At 38.3% G+C, this 8,627-nt stretch overlaps 1 protein-coding gene across 1 annotated transcript in view; it reads right to left on the reverse strand.

Moving 5' to 3' along the window:
* The window catches only part of LOC121377752, a 65,630-nt gene extending 63,500 nt beyond the window's left edge, over nt 1-2,130 (reverse strand). Inside the window, exon 1 of the mRNA XM_041505841.1 lies at nt 1,776-2,130. The gene's annotated coding sequence lies outside the window, so the exon portion shown is untranslated. The remainder of the gene's footprint in view (nt 1-1,775) is intronic.
* Nucleotides 2,131-8,627: the final 6,497 nt, after the last annotated feature.

An 8,627-nucleotide genomic window follows, 5' to 3' on the forward strand; every position in this document is an offset into this window, starting at 1 on the left:
TGTGTGTGTGTGTGTGTGTGTGTGTCTGTCTGTCTGTCTGTCTGTGTGTGAGTGTGAGTGTGTAACCGGCATCGGTGGCGCAGTAGTTAAGCCATCGGACTACAGGCTGGTAGGTACAAGGTTCGCAGCCCCGTACCGGCTCCAACTCAGAGCAAGTTCTCAAGGACTCAATGCATATGTATAAGGCCACTACACCCCTTCTCTCTCCCTAACCACTAACCAACTAACAACTAACCCACTGTCCTGGACAGACAGCCCAGACAGCTGAGATGTGTGCCCAGGACAGTGTGCTTGAACCTTAATTGAATATTAGCACGGAAATAAGTTGAAATAAATGTGTGCGTGTGGTAAAATGCATATGTATAAGTAAACACTTTTGTTTTTTTGTTTGACATAGAGTCTTAGAGAGAAAACCCACAATATGTTTCATTAGTAGCAGGTAATCATTTTATATGCACCATGCCACGGCTTTCGATATGCATGTACCAGTGGTGGTGCACTGGCTGTGATAAGAAATAGCACAATGGTGCAATAAAAATGGATCGATCCTAGACTGACCACGCTTTACCACTGGGCTACGTCCGGCCCCTCCAATTTATGTAGACACTGAAAATTAAATATGAATATGAATTATTCATCAGCTATCTAACTGATCAGGGTAGATTTCCATTTTATTACATATGTGCAATTAAAATTATATTATTATTTTTTAAGTAAATGTGAATAATCTTATTGTATGTTTACTACCGATGTCAGTGGTAGTTTTAAGAAAAAGCGTGGATTTTACCGTACCTAACTATCGAGGGTACATGGATATCATCCACCTAGGGTAGTTTTCCTTTAATATGGTATATTGCATTACATATATGTTGGCTAATGTATATTTCAGCTAAGTAAATACCTTCTAATGTAGACATGATAATTCTATATGAATGTGATGGCTTAATCTATTATTTAACTGATCAGGGTAGATTTTCTTTCCATGTGTGAAAGGTTTTTATTATTATTTTTTTTTTTTTTTTTAGTTGGTTTTTTTTAGTAACAAGATGTCAGTAATCTTATTGCATATTTACTATCCATGTCAGGAGTGGTTTTCAGAAAATTTTAATTTTAATTTAATTTAATTTTATTTTACTTTATTTTTTTTTAATAAATAGATATAAATAACTTTTCTGCATATTTACTATGTCAGGGGTAGTTTTCAGAAAAGGAGATTCTTAACATTTCAAACGGGTGGATTGTAACTACCGAAGGTACATATATATTGTCATGGCTGTCTAATAACGTTCCTAACTGTGTGATGTGACTTGGATTTTCTCAAGTAATTTTAATATTGGACAAAACAGAATATTTATTTTTGCATTTAGTAGTAATTAACTGCATATTTGCTGGTATTGTGTAATGATTGGAATTACGCCGTTTATTATAGTTGTTGTTTAATGAAATTCTGAGGAGTGCAGTGTTTGTCGTGTCGCACACTATACTGATCCAACCGAACTGTGTAACGGATTTTATTATTGATCGCTTGCATGCATAATACGAGTTAAATTTAGTTGTATTTCCTACAAAATTGGTTTCAGTTTATAAAGCTATATTTACAAATACTTGCCATAATTTATTTATGGGAGATTCGTATATAATGATCGCCAAATGTTTTTAGTGAATGTCCGATGTCGTTCTTCGGCCATGTGGTCTTCAACTATGCAATCTAATTACCTGTGCATATAAAGGCTATTACATTACGTTGACATCAGTATTATTGAAGTAAATCTTACCATAATTGTAATGTGTGTGTAATTACACAATTACGATATTCCGTGGACTCGGTATACTGGAATTAATTTCCGTTTGATCAACTGTTTTAACTTGGCTGCCGTAACGACCTTGCCCTTAGTAAAGTTTATTTTCCTCCAAAACTTGTACGATCGATTAGCTACTTTCTTAATTAAATGTATCCTAATATCATTGGTACACTACGGCAAATCATTTTATTAATTAAGTGAGATAATAACTGTAAAACTGATTACTGAAATATTAGTGTTTTTAGGGAACTATATCCTTGTACGCTGAGAACCCGTTTACGCACACAGGTTGCTAAGGTCTGATATATCGGTACACAATGTTTGTAAACAACAATATAAATAATGGTTTTTTTTACAATATTCCCAAAGGCTTTTTCATTAAAACTATTTTATATTGAAACTAGACCAAAAAAGCAATTGTGTAGTGATAGTCAAATGTTCATGCACATTAGAATTTGTTTGTATTATTAGCTCGAATTCCCAATGTATTTGCAATGCACTTTAGCGTGTCTTTGTGCCTAATGAATAATGTCGTTTTCACAATAATCCCAAAAGCTTTTTCATTAAAATTATTTTAGACTGAAATTAGACCAAAAAAGCAATTGTGTAATAATAGTCTCATATTTATGCACATTAGAATTTGTTTGTATTATTAGTTTGAATTCCCAATGTATTTGCTATGGAGAATTAGCGTGTTTTGTACCTGGTTAATAATGTTGTTTTCATAAATATTCTAAAGGCTTTTTCTGTGAAATTGTTTTACGCCAATTTTAGACTGAAAAAGCAATTAAGAAATGTTAGTTTCATGTTTATGCACTTTAGAAATTCCCAGAATTAATTATTTCAAGTTGGTAATGCTTTTGCTATGGGCTAAACTGACGTATTTACAAAAGTTGAAGTTTCTTAGGATTTAGAGTGTGCATTTACAAACTGTAAACTGCAAACGGAAGCTGGACCTAAAGCAATTACTTTATTTATTGAGCAATTGAGTGCATAACATAATTATTAAATGAAATGATATTTATTTTGTAAAGGTAGATCTCTTCCTAGCGTAACGTAATTTCTGATTGGTACGTGGTACCTCTCAAAAACTATAAAAGTCCGACGTCAATGGACGTCAGCATTCTTTCTCGGACATCCCAAACTGTAAGTTCATGTCCCCTTGTCTAATTTTACAACTTTATTACATTACATAACCTTACATACAATTAAACCGACTCTGGAATAATTTTAACTTATATTTCTTAAGTAAATTTTATTATATTACCATCTCTAATTAACCTGTTTTATGGAATAATTACACGTAACCGTAAGCTACAGTGAAGTTTACATTTATTGGAGATACAATTCGCACTGGTTTGATATAACTAGAGCTGAAAGGAAGAGATCTATTTATATGTTGGAAACTTACCTGTGAACATTAACTCTATTTCTATTTACTCATCACCTTTAAATAAATTTATAATTCTGAAAACTGGAACACTTCGTCTTTGTCATCTGTGGATATTTATTTGTATTCTCTGGACTTTGTTAATATTCTTGGGACGCGGCCACAACAATATCATCCACCGAGTTTTCCTTTAATATGTTATATTACATTACACATATGTTGGCTAATGTATATTTCAGCTGAGTAAACACCTTCTAGTGTAGACATGACAATTCAATATGAATATGATGGTTTAATCCATTATCTAACTGATTAGGGTGGATTTTCTTTTCATATGAAAATTATAATTTTAATTTAATTTAATTGTTTTGGGGTGGGGTATTTTTTTTATAAATATATATGAATAACCTTACTGCATATTTACTATGTCAGGGGTGGTTTTAAGGAAAGGAGATTCTTAACATTTCAAAAGGGTGGATTTTACTGTACCTAAGGTACATATATCTCATCCACTGAGGGTACTTTAACTTTAACATTGTATATTACATTACATATATGTTGACTAATGTATATTTCAGCTGAATAAACACCTTCTAATGTAGACATGACCATTCAGTATGAATGTGATGGCTTAATCCATTATCTAACTGATCAGGGTAGATTATCTTTTCATATGTAAAATATTTAAACAATTTTTTATTTAAAAAAAAAATCAATGGATATGAATAACCTTACTGCATCCATACTATCCATGTCAGAAGTAGTTTTCAGAAAAGGCGATCCTTAACATTTCAAAGGGGTGGATTGTACAGTATGGTACCTAACTACCGAGGGTAAATGTATATCATCCACCGAGGGTACTTTTCCTTTAATATGGTATATTACATTACATATATGTTGGTTAATGTATATTTCAGTTATTCAGTTACTGATTTTATTTTCATATGAACAAAATAAATAGATATGAATAACCTCACTGCATATTTACTCTCCATGTCAGGGTTAGTTTTCGGAAAAGGAGATCCTTAACATTTCAAAAGGGTGGATTTATATGTTTGCTAATGTATATTTCAGCTAAGTAAACACCTTCTTATGTAGACACTATATGTGATAGATTAATCCATTATCAAAATGATCAGTGTAGATGTCTAAATTGTATGTAATGTACCCTCGCTAGTTAGGTACTATAAAATCCACCCTATTGAAATCTTAAGTGTCTCAATTTCCTAGAACTATCCCTAGCACTGATAATATACATACAGTAAGGTTATTCACTTTTCTTTTTTTTAAATAATAATAATTTAAAAAAAACAAAAAAACAAAACAATTCATATAATTTGGAAATCTACCCTGATCATTTAGATAATGGATTAATCCATCATATACATATTTAATTGTTAGTGTTTATATAAGAAGGTGTTTACTTAGCTGAAATATATATTAGTTAACAAATAAGTAAATTAATATACCACATATTGGAAAAAGTACCTTTGGTACCCTCAGTAGTTCGGTACCATAAACTCCACCCTTTTGAAACCTTAAGTGTCTCATTTTCCTAAAACTATCCCTAGTATTGATAGTAAACATAAAGTACAGTTATTCACAAATATTAAAAAATAATAAGAAGAAAAATAGAAGTATTTGTTTTTCTTATAATTTGAAAATCTACCCTTATTAGTTACATAATGGATATACACAAGCCGTCAACACCGAGGGATGCTCTCAACGCGCCGATGTGCGAGACGCCCGCAGACGGACCTCCATCTCCCTCTACGCCACCGCCTACACGTAACTGGCCACTGTCACCAGTCTTGCCAGTTCGGAAGGCGGCGGTCCGGGCAGGAGCCGTTGCGAAGAGGAAGGCCGTCGCTCAGCCGAGCGACCAGCCTGACAAGGCAAGACCTCCACCTTCACAGGCACCGTCCCCCTCCGACTCGGAAGCCGTCTGGAAAGTTCAGATCGGGAAAATCAGGTCCGGCTTCCTGAAGTTCGTGCAGGGGGACACCTCGGATCCGGCATCACTGATGGGCGGACTAGTGGAACCAGAGCTGAAAAAACTGCCTGATGGAAGCGCTTACGAGCTACACACCATCAAGTCTACAGCCGGCAAGACGGGGTTGGTACTAACTCAGCGCCGAGAAGGAGTCTACCGACAAGCGGTCCTAGTTAGAGAGATGGATAGCCACACCATCCACAGGATCGTCAAGGCCCTTTTCGGCAAAGACTACCGGAGTGTTATAACCATCCTCGCCGACCAGAGATGGAAGCACTTCATCCCCGCTTTTGCCGGTTCTCCGCTCATCATTTCGCCGTAGGCCAACCTCCACACCCTAACGGCCTTAACGAGGCCACTCACGTGGACATATAGATTGGACTTTAAACATTTAGACCTTCGTTCAAAATTTTATGTCGAAATTACTTTTCTTTTAAATATTATTAAATAGTCCGATCCTCTCTTCTTTCTCTTATTTATTTTTGGACTGTCCTTCTAAAATGCTCCAAATTATATAAATATTCGGCCGAGCAGTCAATTCTTTTTATTTTTGGCTTGTAATTTTTTTTTATTGTTATTATTTTTTTTTTAATTATTCTATTAACCTTTTTACTAATTGCTATTTTCAAAATTCTGCCCATTTTCAACACTAACACCCCCCCCCCCCCCCCCCCCCCCCCCCACATCCCGAGTCAGGCCACCGATTTTATTGGAGGTCGGACTCGGGATGGGCGTGTTCGAAACCCTAGTGGTATATGGGCACGTTAAACTAGTTATCATCATCATCATCAGTGATATCTATCGTCACTGCTATTACAGCGATTCGTGTTGAAGACAGGTATTACTAATATTCAGTCCCTCGTTACATATTTGTACTTTATTGGAATACCAATATATTTATTTGGATTGCCGATCATTGCGTTCCATACATAATTACATTACAATGCATGCACCTATAGATAGGGGGTGGAACACAGTCCAGTGGTAAAACGCTCGCCAGATGTGCGGTCCCTACAGATAGGGGGTGGAACACAGTCCAGTGGTAAAACGCTCGCCTGATGTGCGGTCACTACAGATAGGGGGTGGAACACAGTCCAGTGGTAAAACGCTCGCCTGATGTGCGGTCCCTACAGATAGGGGGTGGAACACAGTCCAGTGGTAAAACGCCAGTGGTAAAACGCTCGCCTGATGTGCGGTCCCTACAGATAGGGGGTGGAACACAGTCCAGTGGTAAAACGCTCGCCAGATGTGCGGTCCCTACAGATAGGGGGTGGAACACAGTCCAGTGGTAAAACGCTCGCCAGATGTGCGGTCCCTACAGATATGGGGTGGAACACAGTCCAGTGGTAAAACGCTCGCCAGATGTGCGGTCCCTACAGATAGGGGGTGGGACACAGTCCAGTGGTAAAACGCTCGCCTGGTGTGCGGTCCCTACAGATAGGGGGTGGGACACAGTCCAGTGGTAAAACGCTCGCCTGGTGTGCGGTCCCTACAGATAGGGGGTGGGACACAGTCCAGTGGTAAAACGCTCGCCTGATGTGCGGTCCCTACAGATAGAGGGGGGAACACAGTCCAGTGGTAAAACGCTCGCCTGATGTGCGGTCCTTACAGATAGGGGGTGGAACACAGTCCAGTGGTAAAACGCTCGCCTGATGTGCGGTCCCTACAGATAGGGGGTGGAACACAGTCCAGTGGTAAAACGCTCGCCTGGTGTGCGGTCCCTACAGATAGGGGGTGGGACACAGTCCAGTGATAAAACGCTCGCCTGATGTGCGGTCCCTACAGAGAGGGGGTGGGACACAGTCCAGTGGTAAAACGCTCGCCTGATGTGCGGTCGATCTATGATCTATGATCTATGATCGATCCCCGTCAGTGTGACCATTGGGTTATTTCTCGTTTCATCCACGACTGGTATTTCAAATGCTGTGATTTGTGCTATCCTGTCTCAGGGATGGTGCATATAAAAGATATCTTGCTACTAATGGAAACATGTAGCGTTTTTCCTCTCTAAGACTGTATGTCAGAATTACCAAATGTTTGGCCTCCAATAGCCGATGAGTAATAAATCAATGTGCTTTAGTGGTGTCGTTGAACAAAACAAACTTTAACTTTATATATACAGACATTATTCCGCTAATAGTCAATTAAAATGTATCGACAGTAACAAGTGTTCCCTTATTTTTTCCTTCGGTATATCAATATTTTACGCCCCCCCCCCCCCCCCCTCCCCATGCGTATTTACTACTAGTTCGAGTCCTCTTTAGTCCTCCCCTACAACATACCAATAAGGGGAGGGCTAGAGGTCACTCGAGCTAATCTACTATATGTAACATTACAGCTTTTTTGTGTATTATAGGCGGCGCTGATAGTAAGTCAAATGGTACATCACATGCCGTCACCTGTCTTCACGCAACTGTCAACTGACGGATCTGTTGGAGTGTTTACCAGGTCGGAGAAGCTAACCATCTACCCGGAGTATCACAATTTAGCGGACACACCCGAGTGTCACAGTAAGTATGTATTCGGAATTTCTCGATCGATTTCTATTGGTTAACCTGACCTCGGACGCATCCGGAACTTCTCTGCTGGTACTTCGAATCTGGCCTGAGTTCAGCATTACATCAGTGACTATTGGATGTCAAACATTTGGTAATTTTGATATATGGTCTTAGAAAGGAAACTCGCTACATTTCGTTTTACATTAGTAGCAAGGGATATTTTATATGCATCATACTACAGACAAGGTAGCACATACCACGGCATTTGATATAACAGTCGTAGTGCACTGGCTGGAACGAGAAACAGCCCACTGAGCCCACCGACGAGTATCGATCCCAGACCGACCGCGCATCAAGCGAGCACTTTGTCACTGGGCTTCGTCCCGCCCCTAACGCGTCTATAATGATCATTTATCACATATTTATTTGCAGGGCTATGAATGGACGGGACAGGAGCTCATTTACCCGACCCTAACGCGTCTATAATGATCATTTATCACATATTTATTTGCAGGGCTATGAATGGACGGGACAGGAGCTCATTTACCCGACCCTAACGCGTCTATAATTATCACTTATCACATATTTATTTGCATGGCTATGAATGGACGGGACAGGAGCTCATTTACCCGACCCTCGTTTTAAAATAATAAAAACAGCTTTATTGTAAAATAGCAAAAGACGACTGTTTATCGTTGTAAACATAAATATTTGATATATATCTGTCTACTTGACGCAAAAGCCTACATGTAATAAACCACGGTTTCTTGCAGGTTGTATTGCGCTTGACGTCTCGTATTTGAGGTAAGCCAAATGAATAGTTCATATATATTTATTTATTGCAAACTGGGCTGAATTAGCCAGCTTTTGCACAGTGCTAGATAAGCCTTTTTTTTCAGAATTCTGTTGAATTACGTATTCCTCAAGTTGAATTACGTATTCCT

The sequence above is a fragment of the Gigantopelta aegis genome, chromosome 7, assembly GCF_016097555.1.
Source record: "Gigantopelta aegis isolate Gae_Host chromosome 7, Gae_host_genome, whole genome shotgun sequence".
In the NCBI taxonomy this organism is placed as follows: Eukaryota; Metazoa; Mollusca; class Gastropoda; order Neomphalida; family Peltospiridae; genus Gigantopelta; species Gigantopelta aegis.